The following is a 14,665-nucleotide window of genomic DNA, read 5'->3' as shown; positions in this document are numbered from 1 at the left end:
AATAATCACAAAAAGGCTTATAATAATTGTAAACTGTTTGTCTTATTGCTCAGCCTTATTACTAGCTAGCTTTTACAACATAAAATTTCCCATAATTCTTATCTATGTTAAGTCACATGGCTTGGTACCCTTTTTCAGTAAGTCATTCTCAACTTGCTTCCTCTGAGTCTGGCTGGCAAGTCTTGGGGAGTCTCTCTCTGCCTTCCTCTTCCCAGAATTCTCTTAGTCTGGCAGCACCATCTATATTTCCTGCCTGGCTACTGGCCAATCAACATTTTATTAAACCAATACAAGTGACAAATCTTTACAGTGTACAAGAGCATTATCCCATATCACTGATATTTAAGAAATATACCTAGATGTTCATTTTGAAGAAATGGTTGCACAAAGGTAGAAAATGAGGGTGGGTAATTGTATCATAAGACTTTGGAATACAAATATAATAGATATGTTGTGATATTATCTTGGTTTCACACATATTTTTTCTTTTACATTTATTTTTTAATTGTGTGTGTGTGTGTGTGTGTGTGTGTGTGTGTGTGTGTGTGTGTTTGTGTGCCCATGTGTGTGCATGCTCATGCACATGTATGTTGGCATGTATATGACACAGTAGAGGGAAGGTCAGAATACAAATTAGAGGTGTTGATTCTCTCTCCTTCCATCCTAGAGCTTCCAAGGATCATCCTCATGTTATCAGCCTTGGTGGCATCTCTTTTGCCCCTTGAACTAATTTTGCTTTTAAATTAAGAAAATAAATGGGGGAATAATAGTTTGGTTTGAATAGGAATGGGCCTCTTAGACTCATATACTTGAACATTTGGTATCCAGTAGGTGAACTGTTTAGGAAAAAAATCTGAGGTATGGCCATGTTGGGGGGAGGTGTGGTCTTGTTGGAGGAGACGTGGCACTCGGAGTGGATTTTGAGGTTTCAGAAACCCATGCTATCCTCAGTCCACTCTTTTTCTCCCTCCTGCCTAAAGGTCAGAATGTAGACTCTCAGCTACTGCCCTATTGCCATGCCTATCTTCTTGAGACCATTCTTCCTACCAGATGATCATGAACTAACACTCTGAAACCATAAGCAAACCCCTAATTAAATGATTTGTTTTCTAATCTGTCTTGATCATGACGTCTTCACAGTAACAAACAGAATAGTAACTAAGACAGTTTGTAAATAGCTTTGCCAAGTAAGCACAAAACCTGAATTCTGCCATCAGTACACATATGAAAATCCAGGTGAGGCAACATATGTATGTATTCACCCTGGTTGACAGGCAGAGGCAGGAAAGTCTTTAGGGTTTGCTGGACAGCCAGTGGAGCCTACTAAGCAAGCTCTCGGTTTAATGAGATACCTTGTCTCAAAACTACATAGAGGAATGATTTAAGAATATCCAGGATATCAATCATTGTCCACTATATGCACACCTGTGCAGTTAATACACATAAGTGTACACACATACACACACATACACACACACTTTACAATCAAAACATGCAACCACAAATATACAAAATATAAAGAATGTAAAATAAAATAAAGTAATGAAATATTAAATATAATAGAAATAGCAATAAGGAATAAATGACTGAAACAAAACTGAGTATTGTAATAGTTGGAGTATCCAGATTTCTAAAATGCCGCATTATAAACAGAATTAATGGTAATGTGAAACAATACCAAAGAGAAGGTGTTAAGTAACAAATCTGACAATTTACTTCACAAAAATTATGCAAAATCTACCTGCTTGTTGTTTTGGAAATGATTTGTGAACCCAGTATTTCCAAGAAAAAAATGCTGTTCCTTGTGTCTCATTCATATTAATGATGAGGAAGAACATGCAGAGCTCTGGGCTTTGCCATCATTATAAATTCTGCTCCAGGAAGATAATGAAGCATTTCTGGCAATGAGATCCGTGGTCATTTCATTTTTGTGTGTTCTCAGAGTCACTTGGCCTGTAGATTGGAGCTTATTAGACCTTGCTTGAGTGATTGTTACAAGAGTACTATTCTCTTGGGTCATGTCTATGGATCTCTATTCTACTCAATTATTCTGTATTATTTGAGCCACAGCTGACCTCAAATATCTCATTATTTTAAATGAAAACAAAAAGCCGATTAAAAATTTTAGCTAATATTTTATTTTAAAGTTATACTTCACATAACAAGGCACACTGTGTGTATAAATTCTTTTACAATGAAGATAAACAATGTGTATAATGTGACCAACCATATGAGAGAACACATCCAAATAAACATTAAATCATTGTACTAAATGTTATTCATTATAACTAATTTTACTTTTATTACTATTTCAAATTTTAAGATTTTGATGCATCTTACAGTATTTTCTTTCTCTAGAATAACTATTCCCACAAAGCAGACATAAATGAAGGCAATATTAAGTCTTAATATTTTATATTTTATTCCTTAACAAAACAATATGCAAAATCAAGTGATAACATTGTACGTTACATTACTACTAATGCTCACCACTAAAGTCATTGGAAAGGACAGTTAGATAATCAGTAGGACTATCTTTATAGAAAAATATGTGGATTGTGAAATTAAAGAGAAAATAATAATCATCTCCAAATTATATAGAACATAAACAAGATACATAGGTTATTAAAAAATAACATCATATGACATGAAATCTGTTGTTTTCTGTAAAGACACTATGTGACTAACAACTGTATCAGTCTATTGTACTGTGAAAATGTAATGATTCAAGATGAATTGTACACTGTTCACATGTCAAACTTTGCCATTTAGCAAGTGATAATTATATAATGATGTTTTTCTTTTTATTCCTAATCTGATAACTGACTAGGAACAGGGGCTCACTGGCCATACCTAAAATCATGAGAGATTATATCACATAAAGACATCTCAGGGTTTGGGAACATTTCAAAAACTGCTTTCATTACATTTTCAGAACAACTAATGTAAGCAGAGATATAATAACTAGGGACTTGTCCATACAAATTGTTATTTTGGGTAAGGGAGAGTGTGGGGAAAGGAGGGTGGAAACAGAAGGGTGGGAAAGAAAGAGAAGCAGGTTTTTAGAATATGAAAATTTAATACAGTATTTTAAAGAAAAGCCCTGAGAAGATACCAAAAACCTACAGATTAAGCAGGTTGTATCTATATATTTATGGTTGTGTATGTAACAACGAGCAATGTAAAAAGATTTGACAGAGTGCAAGGAGGTCCAGGAGGGCTTGAAGAAAAGAAACAGAAAATGGAAAATATATAATGATATTATAGTCTCAAATATTTAAATTAAAAATTCAATGACGTATACAAGAAGTATTATAGAATTTTGGTCACAGACAAAGCAGAACCCAGGGGTCTGTTGCAATGATATAGAAAATCACATCTGAGCTCAGCTCCTCTGGGAGCTCCTTCACTGTAAACCAGAAGGGATACTGTAACAATTTTTACTAAGCAGAGACACAAGACAGCTTATAACAGAACATAGGATTTTGGGGATCCTGTTTTAGGTCCTCCTGTAACTAAATCCAGTGGAAGCACATTGTGGGGAGTACAAGCCAAACCATCACAACCAAGAGACATAAAATGGAGGAAGATTCTTTTCCAGTAGCAGGCAAGGAGAATGTGGGAAGTATTTTTACAGTGCCCTCTTTGAACCAAGGAAGCCTGGACACTCATTCTCTCAGCCTATTCATCTCATGCAGAGCATGTACACTTTTAGCTGAAAATAAAGGAAAGGATACTTTGAAGGTTCAATAAAAAAGAAAAAAGTCTTTCTGACAGCTTCCTATCTAGCTTAGTCACAACACAAAGGCCACCTCTAAACTTCAGGAATCTCTCCTTTGTAGAAGAAAATGAACAAAAATAAAAAGGGAAACTTCTGCATTTTAACTATTCAGCCATAAGTCACAACTTGATCCCATTGGCAGATGGTGTCTCATATAAATATTTGAAATAAAACTCCATGGCGTCCTAGCAAATAGATGGTCACAACACACAAGCATGCACACCAAGCCTACTCCTTTCCAGGCCAGCAAATCTCCACCTGTATCCAGACATGGACCCCACACAAATGTCCCATAATATTAGATCATCTGATTTTCTCTCAGCTTCTGGAAAGCATTCTCACTTACTCTTACTCATGGTGTCGACTCTCTGAGCTAACCTTCTGTTTGTTGTCTTGCCAAGTATTTAAGTAAATCTTCTCCTTGTCATTTTGTGCTTTTCATAAATTCATTTGCTGCTTTTGTCTCTAGTTTTGCCTGTGCCATGTGAAATGCCATACTGGAATATTTCTTGATCCTCAATATGAGTAGGCAAGAGAATTCTGAAGGAAATAGGAACATTTTTGGATGTGCCTTGAATGGTTTTTAGCTGTTATGGGGCACTTGAACTCTTAAACTTACAGGGTAGGTCTGTAAACACTTTTGTAAACTTCCAGAGAGCAAATAGATTTTGATATATAAAAAGTTTTCTGAGATGACACTGCCTCTATTTCTATAACCATTTCACTTGGATTATTTGAGTTGACCTATGAATGTATCCCTAAATGTGTTTATTGAAACCGAATAGCTGCCTCACAACAATTAAGTACATGTTATTTAAAGGGGAAAAACAAATAATAAAGTTTGAATTGAGAAAAAAAGAAAATTAGCAAAAAAAATTCATTAAAGAGAAATGTATTTACTAAGGTTTGTTCAAACTCTATCCTTACTGCAACACTGTTACAATCTCATAGAAAAAAACGACACAAAAGCCTGTGTGTTTTTCTGTGTGCTATTAATTTAACTATGAATGTGTTATTAGAACTAGGTAAGATCTCTTTCTGGAAGGTTTAATTACTCCTGTGACTTCGTGAGGGCATTATCAGCCTTCTAATGACCTCCCTGGAAGATAAGAATCGTATAGATGTTTTAATTCTTTTAGGTTTGTTATCTTAATAATCTGGTACAGGCAAAGGAGTGGTGTTTCTTTAGTTACCTTTCTCCTGCATAAGATTATGGTTACAACTATGACTAACTTCTGAAGGCAGAAATGAGCTAATATTGAATTCAAATTTTCAGGGTCCTATGTTTTATATTCTATCCAAAGGGTGCATGGTTTCCCCTCCAGGCATCTCAGTTTCTTTGGGGGCAAGGCAATCTTTATTTTCATAGCAAAGCTTTATTTTGAACAACACAGACATCAAAAGAGCTTTCCCAGATTCCAACACTGCTGCCCCATGTTTTCTCATACAATAGAAAGAAATAGCACACAATCCTTGTGAAGTGTTCATCTAAAAGGTAAGCTTGTGGAAAAGGCAGATAATCACACAGGATTACAGAGAGGTTCTCAGAGTATCAACAGTGACCACAGAAAGGGCATTCAAAACAAGAACTGCTTTTAAAAGAGTGGGAAAAATGACAATGAAAAAAAAACAAGTGCATTAAAAAAAGAAAAATATCATCTTCCAAAATCTAAGTATCAAAGACTGACCTCCCAAAACGAAAAAAAAATAGCAAGAGCCTATATCACATGGTACCCCTTGCCATTACATGTTATCCAAATTTTATAAGACCTTATAGCATGTGCTGATGAAAATATGTATTCTGAGAATTCAATTGGCACATGAAAAACAGATTCAGAGATGACAGAGCTATTGTAATCATCTAACTGAGAAGACAGAATAACAAAGTTAATATAAGAATATCATGTGTGCAAGAACAGATGGGCTTTGTAGGTGAGAAGGGTGTGGTAGAATGTTATTTATGTTGCACTTGTTTAACTCTGGGAAGCCATGCTATTTTGTCTGTCTAAAACCCCGTTACTCCTAATAAAGACCTGAATGGTTAACAGCAAGGTGGTAGCAAGGATAGGTGTGGATGGCAGGCAGAGAGTATAAATAAATAGAAGAAATGAAGAAAACAGCAAGACAGAAAAAGGAGAGTAGGATGTGAGGAGACACCTACCCAGCCAGCCAGCCAGCCAGCCACAGAGTAAAAAGGAAAGTAAAGTATACAGAAGAAAGATAAAAGCCCAGAGAAAAAGGGTGGATGGGTTAAATATCTGGCTAGAAAGAAGCCAAGATAAAGGCAGGCATTCATAAGTAATAACCAGCCTCTTCGTGCGAGCGTGCATGCGTGCTTGCGTGCATGCGTGCCTGCATGCGTGCCTGCATGCGTGCGTGCGTGCGTGTGTGTGAGCTGGGTTGCACGGCCTCCAAAGGAGAAAAATCAGCTTACTACAGAAGGGAACTGAAGAAAATTTTGCCTGCTCGCTCATATCACACCAAGGAAGCAAGCCTGTAAACCTAAGTGGTCAGCTTGGAAGCTTAGATACTGGCAGAAACTACTTAAATTAAAATATAAAAATGGGCCTTATGTGCAGTTAATCAAGAAGAGTGATTATATTGAACTTCTTTTGGAAAGTCTTGCAATGAGAAAACAGTTGAAGGGAACAAAATATTCGGTGTTTACAGACAGAGAACAAACAAACAAAAAAGTTTTAAAGCCTGTTCACAGTTGTAAATCCACAAAATTAAAATTTGATGTGCAAAATTATTTTTGAAAATTAATATGCCATAGACTCTATCAGTTAACAAGCACCAAAAATTAAATGCTAGCTTATACTTTGTAATTTTCTTTTTTAAGTGAAAATTGGTCCTTCTCTCATATGGTACATCCCAAACACTTTCCCCTTCCTCTGCTCCTCCCAGCTCCCCCCCAACTTCCCCTCTTCCACATATACAACCTCCCTGTTCTACTTCAGAAAATAGCAGACCTCCAAGAGCCAACAGACAAACAGGATAAAATATGATACAATAAGGCAAGAAAACAGCTCTTATTTCAATGTTCAGCAATACAACCTAAACAGGAGGAAAAGAGTCCCAAGTGCAGGCAAAGTGTCCTAGGCACACTGTTTTCCACCTTCCACTGATAGACTATCTGTGAAAATCAAAATATTGCTCAAAGAGATAAATATAATCACAAGTAATATTTCCTTTTCTAATTTTAGTCAATAATTATCCCAAATAATATTAGCAATATATTGGGAGATTACATCATTTTAACACTAAGTTAATGACACTAATACTAAGAGAGATGGAAAGAAGAGGGATGGTTGTTCAATATTCTCAATAGTTTTGGAACTACCTCTGATGGATGCAACTTGATCACATTTCTAAGTCTTGATTAGCAGATTAATATTGGTTAAATATTATTTTCATCATAGAAATACAGACACATAAAATTTACATGTTGAATGGTTTGTTTTCTAGTCTGTAATGGTCAAGGATGATCCCAAACAAAGAATAATAAATAACAAACGAATAAGTAAATTCAATGTACAACTGAAACAATAAAAGTTGAAAGAAAATCATAAGAAAACATCTACATATATGTAATAAATTTTTAAATTTAAGATGAAAAGTATGGTACTATCCACAACAAGAATAAATTAAAATTGAAATGATATAAATATTGGAATTTAGAATCAGAAATTGGAGGACTAGGTTAAACTATTCTAATATTTTCTATAACAAACAATACTTAAATGTGAAACCATGAGATTAAAATGATGCAGTAAGACAGATACACTATACCGTCACTCAGTAGAAAACTAGAGTAGATTTGTTAACTTAAGAGAGACTAGATTTCAGCCTGACAAAATGGTCAAGTACAAAGGGTTGTGGTACTAAAAGTGAGGGTCAGTTCTTCAAGACAACATCACAATCCTGAATGTGTACGTACCTACTATCAAAGTGTCAGCATGTGGGAGGGAAAATTGACAGTGTTACAAGAACAAATAGACAAGCCCTGTTATTACCATTGAGACTCAACAACTTCTGCCAGTAATTATAGATCAAAACAGCAGGAACTCAGTACACACAGAGTTGATCTGAATTGCCTCTTCAATATACTTTATCTAATTATTAGATAGAGGTATTCTTCAACAGTAGTTCTTCAGTAGCAAAGTATATGTATATCAAGATCCAAGCAGCATTCATCAAAAAAGGCTACATTCTGGGAGATAAAACACTCTTTCAAAATAATCAAGAGAACAGAAAACATGCGGTATAGGTTCCCAGTCCACTACGCTATTAAACTAAAAACCAGTGACATAGAAAGAACTGGAAAGTCTTCAAATTTGGAAAGTAAACCCAGTGTTTAAAACAGATGTAGAGTTTCATGAAGAAAAAAAGTATTTGCAGTCAAATTTTAAAAAATGATAATGTAAGTAATCAAATTTGGAATGCCGTGAAGGGAAAAGAATGAGTAATTTTCTGAATGTATGCGATAATCATTTAATGAAGCTATCATCACAAATAAGTTATATCATGAGAGTGGAGCTGGCTTGCCCAGAGATCTAAGAAAATGTGAAAATTACACCAGAGAAAAGGTATATTGAAGCTTCCTAGAGGGTAAACTCTTGCTGGTGATAAACTTGCTAACAAGGTTGAATGTCCAGAATAACCCACTTTCCAGTGGACTGGATTTAAAACCTCATCCAGAGCATAAGAGAATCATCCCTAATGTACTGCTCAGACCTAGTGGCTATACCTGGACCACAAGTCTATTCCAGAGGTAGAGATGTTAAATTTAGACCAGGTAGGAGGGGACAATCTCACTTTCTTCTCTCTGCACATAACCAACATTAAGAACTTGCTCTCCAGACAGTGGGGGCAGTGCAAGCCTTTAATCTCAGCACTGGAGGCAAAAGAAGCTGGTTTTCTTTGAGTTCAAAGTCAACTTGGTCTACTGAGATAATTCTAGGACAGCCAGGGCTCCACAGAGAAACCATGTTTCAAAAAAACAAAAGTAACAACAAAAAATAAAGAAAAATAAAAAAAACAGAAGAAAAAATAACTTGCTCCCTTAGCAGGCAGCAGAATTTCCATCCTCTCTTGGATAACTCTAGCTTGATCTAGTCCTGGGGATTTATGAGAGCCTAATGTGGTCTCCCTACAGCATAATTATCCTTTCTCAGATGTTTTCAGTCACCACTATACCTGATAGGACTCTAAGGAACAGAATGAGACCTTTAAGGTCCTTGATGCAGACATTACTGGTGACCATGTCATAGGTTACATGTCAGATGTGGGTCTAAATCAGTAGAAAAGTTCAGAAAAGTGCTTACATATCAAAGACCACGGGACATTTGAAAGGCTGGCTTTCAGAATAATAACTCGATAAATTTTTATGTGTTTACATAATGAAGAAAAAGGTATAAAGATGGACTTTTAGGAAAGTAAACAGCAAAAGGAGTATTTCTAATTTAAATTGAATGCCCTTCAAATGTATTGATGAAATAGTATGCAGTACATGATTCTTGTGTTCAATGTGTAATGCATCAGTTAAGGAATCACCTTAACCTGCTTTTTAAAACAGAAGCTAAACTTATACAGTGGAAAAAGAAAACAACTTCAACAAATGGTGCTGGCATAACTGGATGCTAACAAGTAGAAGATTGCATATAGATGCATATTTATTGTCATATTTAAATCCAAATGGATCAAAGACCTCAACAAAAATCCAGCCACACTGAACCTATTAGAAGTGAAAGTAGGAAGTACCCTTGAATGAATTGGTACAGAAGACTGCTTCCTGAACATAACAACAGTGGCACAGACACTGAGATCAAAAATTGATAAATGGGACCTCCTGAAACTGAGATGCTTCTATAAGGCAAAAGACACAGTCAACATGACAAAACAGTATACTACAGAATGCGAAAATATCTTCACCAAACCAACATCTGACATACAGCTGATCTCCAAAACATACAAAGAACTTAAGAAGTTAGTCAGCAAAATACCAAGTAATCCAATTTAAAAATGGGTTGCAGATCTAAATAGATAATTCTCAAAGGAGGATCTTTAGCCATCAGAAAAATGCAAATCAAAACAACTCTGTGATACCATCTTACACCTGTGAGAATGGCTAAAATAAAAAACATCAATGGCAGTTTATGCTGGAGAGGATGTGGAGAAAGGGAAGCATTCCTCTATTGCTGGGGGGAGTGCAAACTTGTACAGACACTTTTGAAATCAGTATGGCAGTTTCTCAGGAAAATGGGAATCAGTCTACAAGATCCAGCAATTCCACTGTTAGTCATATACCCAAAAGATGCACATTCTTATCACAAGGACATTTGTAAAACTATGTACATAGCAGCATTATTTGTAATAGCCAGATGTGGAAGCACCATAGATGTCCCTCAATTGACAAATGGATAAAGAAAATGTGGCATATTTACACAATGGACTACTACTGAGCTGAAAAAAAAATTGAAATCTCAGGCAAATGGATGGAACTAGAAGAAACCATCCTGAGTGAGGTAAACCAGACACAGAAAGACAAACATGTGTACTCACTCCTAAGTGGATATCAGACATAGAGCAAAGGATAACCAGCCTATAACCCACAACTCTAGAGAAGCTAGGAAAGAAGGGGTACTCTAAAAGAGACATACATGGACATCCTGAGAAGAGGAAAGGGACAAGATCTACTGAGTAAATTGGGAGGACAGTGCTGAGAGGGAAGTCAGAGAAAGAGAAGGGAGAAGGATATGGGGGAGGAGAACATAAGGATCAGGACAGTCGAGTTAGGGGAAGAACAGAGAAGGAGAGCAAGGAAAGAGATACCTTAATAGAGGGAGCCACTATGGACTTAACAAGAAACCTTGCACTAGGGAAATTTCCAGGAATCCACAAGGATGACCCCAACTAAGAATCTAAGTAATAGTGGAGAGGCAACATTAAATTACCTTCCCCTATATTGAGATGAATGACTTCCTTAAATGCCATCACAGAGCATTCATCCAGTAGCTGATGGAAGCAGAAGCAAAGATTCACAACTAAGCACTTACCTGAACTCCTGGAATCCAGTTGCAGGGATGTAGGAGTGATGAGCAAAGGGATCAAAACCTGGAAGGAGCAAGTAGGAGCTCAGGGACTTCCAACTGCCAGATGGGGTATCTGCATAAGAATGAACCAGGCTCCTTGAATGTGGGTGTCAGCTGGGGGACTTGGATAGTCTATGGGGCCATTGGCAGTGGAACCCGTATTTATCCCTAGTGCACAATGAGCTGTAGGAACCTATTCCCCATAGAGGGATACTCTCTCAGCCTAGATACACAGGGGAGGGCCTAGGTCCTGCCCCACATTATGACAGACTTTGATGATTTCCCCCATGGGAGGCCTCGTCCTCCCTGAGGAATGGATGGGGATGGAATGGGGAGATGGTGGGGGAATGGGAGGGAGTGGGAGCTGGGATTGGTATGAAAAATAAGATTGTTTTTAATTTAAATGAATATTATTTTTAAAATGAAGCTCATCATTTCAGAAATGTATCACTTAACATGAAAACATTTAGAATAGTTGCTTCTAGGTTTTTGAAACACATAGTAAATAATTGGCATCTAACTTCTCTGTACTATATGAATATACATCATAATTTCTTACTGCTGTCTCATTATAAAACTTAATGCAGATAGATGAACTTACTTTTGTCTTTTCATTTCTGAATTTTACTCTGCTCAGCCTCCAGTCATCACCCTCTATTCACAACATCCACAGGATCAAATCCTTTAGATTACACATGGAAGTAAAATCACATAGCAGTTCATTGCCGGCACTTATCAAGTGCACTTTTGGCATATAAAAGAATGATGAATATTGTTATAAAAGATTTGTTGTATACAAGATGGAAATAGCCCCTGTAGATCTTGGGATTTTTACATTAACAATTCAATCAAAGAGCATGTTCCATTATATTCAAGAAATTAAGTTCAAGTCATTACATTAACCCCCAAACTATATTGCAGATGCTAAGTAAAAAAATTTATTTTTTAATTATGTTTTATGAATAATACAAAGTACACAATGGAGATTATATAGACTTGTAACATTTAATATATAATAATTCAGTATCTTGTTTACACAGCCACATAAGTTTATGTTTTCAACAGCTTGTGTAAATTTCCAATTATGAGAAAATGCTCTCCTATAGTACAGAAAGGAGCTCAAATTGTGTTCATGACAAATTCCTAAAATGCAGTGTTTAATGTGAATCAAACAGTTTGTTTTTTGCATCAACTTGACTTTCAAAAAGATATCTTTTATTTTCCAAATTTCTATAATATCTGAACAGCTATAAAGCATTTATCCTTAATATATAGTTAAGCTTCAAATTATGGCATACTTTCATAGGAAAGATTGAGTAAATTGAGTAAAACCACAAGAGAAATTTCTCACAGGAATGCTGGTGGTTTATGATGGCTACAGCCACAGGTAGCAGGAAAACTCTCTTAGAAAGGAAAGTACCGAAAACACTGCCATGGAACAAGGGTCTATTCCTGATACATGAGCTGGGATTTTGAAACCCATTCCATATGGTAGGATGTCTTGTTCAGCCTTGATGCTGAGGTAGGGGATGGGCTTGGTCCCACCTCAACATAATGTGCCAGGCTTTATTGACATGGGAGGCCTTATACTTTCGGGTGGGTGGATGGAGGTGGGTTGAGGGATAGTGGATAAAGAGGTAATAGGAGAGGAAGGGGGAAGTGTGGTTGGTATGTAAAATGAATAAAATTTAAATTAAATTAAAAATAGTATTATCCTATGTTTTTAAAAATGAGGAGAATTTTTCCTAAGGTTCTGCAATAAAATACACAATTTCTAAATGACATGACAATTGTTTAAATATTTTGGACTATGAATATCATTATACATAAGAATAAATTGCAAGTCTTCCTTGAAGGTGTCACAGATATTAATAATTCTAACAGAATTATTAATAAAATTCTCTATATGTATTCAAATCCCAGATAATAGCTATATGTCTTAAACTACAGAACCTTTCATAACAAAAATCTGAGACAAGGACTGCAGATATCGTTCACCCACCAAGATCCTTTGTGTTCCTCTTCCAGGTCTTCTGTAAGCAGAGAGGGTTACAGCCACCATTTAGTGGGATTGGAAACCATGCTCTATCCTCAGAGTGTGCAGATTCAGGCAGTTCATACACATACATGCAGGAAGGACACCCATGCACATACTATAAAAATAAATAAAATCTTTTTTAAAATGTTGAGACATGATTGATTATTGTACACAAGAGTACTATTAATAATTATATAATAATCAGATAATGGAATATCATATATTAATACAAACAAGTGAGTGGAAATGACTTATGTTAATATGGATGGATCTTTATAGCAAAACTAATATGCTATTTATTACAAAGTACAAAGAATACAATTTATAAATAAATTAAAAATCTAGTAAAACATGTGAACTACAAGTTTGTTTAGTATGTGTTAGGCAAACATTTCTTAAAGGGTTAGAATATAACTAAATTATCTTGTGTGTTTTAATAGTCTGTATTGCAAGGGTTCTAAATGCAGCCTCAGGCATTGCTAAAGCATACCTTGATAGATCAATGCAGATAGTCAATTCTAAACACTGGAGAAAGTGGCTGAAGGCAGTGTCAGGTTCTCAGTAACCCATCTCCTTTGCTCTCATAATTTTGGGTTTGCCTCTTTCATTATTGCACATTATTTGTTGACTGTGGCCATGAACATAGGTCACAAACATAAATGATATATGCCTGTGTCTAGGGTACAATTTTTAAGGCTTAGTTCGGCTGGCTCTATCTCCTAGGTGAATATGGATGAACAAGTGTCTCTGTAATAGAATACAGAGTTTTGAGATTTATGTCCAGGTTGGTATAGCTGAGTCACGTGGTAGTTCAATTTTATTGCCTTTGGATAAACATCCATAGCAATTTCAATAGTGGATATACTGATGTACATTCCAAACAACATTGAATATAGATTCCTTTCTCCAATATACTTATCAACATTCATTTTTCATTGGATTTCTGGATGACATGCATAATGAGCAAGCTGAGATGGAATCTCAAAGTAATTTTTATGTGCACCTGTCTGATGGCTAAGGATGCTAAACACCTTTTACAAATGTTTATTAACCATAACTATTTTTTCTTTTGAGAATTTCTTCAGAAACAGAGGCGATTTTTTAATCGGTGTTACAGTTTCACTTTGTTGGTGTGATAAAACACTCAAACCAAAAGAAATTGAGGGAAATCACAGATGATTTCATTTTAGACTTCCTGGTCTCATTCCATCTTTGGGGGGAAGTCAAGATAGTAATTCAAGCAGAAACTTGAAACAGCAGCCACAGAGACATGCTGCTTGCTACTTGTCTTACTGTGTCCTCCTTATAGAGCTATTTTATGTATTCCAATCATTTCTGACTAGAGATGATACCACCAGCACTGGAATGTGCCCTCCAGCATCCATTAAGGAACAAGGCAATACACTCCAGATTTGTCTAAAGGCCAATCTGATAAAGGCAATGCCTCAACTAAAGCTTTACTCTCAAATGAGAGTAGGCTGTGTCAAGTTGGCATTAAATGATATCTAGAGCAACAGAATTGATTCTTTTCTTGGTGTTGAGTTTGTTTTGATTCTTGGGTATCTAGAGACTAATTCTTTTCCAGATGTATAGCTGTGGTGATTTGAATGAAAAAGACCCCCATAGGGTTATATATTTCAATACTTAAACCTGAGTTGATGAAACTACTTGAGAAGATGTGGTCTTTTGGAGATGTGTCACTGGAGATGGGGGTTGAACTTTCAAAAGCCTTGCTTTTCTCTTTTAGCTCTC

General features: G+C 36.0%; 1 long non-coding RNA gene across 1 annotated transcript in view; it reads right to left on the bottom strand.

Moving 5' to 3' along the window:
* Positions 1 to 2,187: 2,187 nt before the first annotated feature.
* Positions 2,188 to 14,665, bottom strand: part of LOC100760024 — a 73,563-nt gene continuing 61,085 nt past the window's right edge. Inside the window, exons 4-6 of the long non-coding RNA XR_003480395.2 lie at positions 12,878 to 13,028; positions 10,840 to 10,948; positions 2,188 to 3,715 (exon numbers count right to left, since the gene is read on the bottom strand). This is a non-coding gene — a long non-coding RNA (uncharacterized LOC100760024). The remainder of the gene's footprint in view (positions 3,716 to 10,839; positions 10,949 to 12,877; positions 13,029 to 14,665) is intronic.

The sequence above is a fragment of the Cricetulus griseus genome (genome assembly GCF_003668045.3).
Source record: "Cricetulus griseus strain 17A/GY chromosome 1 unlocalized genomic scaffold, alternate assembly CriGri-PICRH-1.0 chr1_0, whole genome shotgun sequence".
Lineage (NCBI taxonomy): Eukaryota > Metazoa > Chordata > Mammalia > Rodentia > Cricetidae > Cricetulus > Cricetulus griseus.
This window is presented reverse-complemented; position numbering and strand designations above follow the sequence as displayed.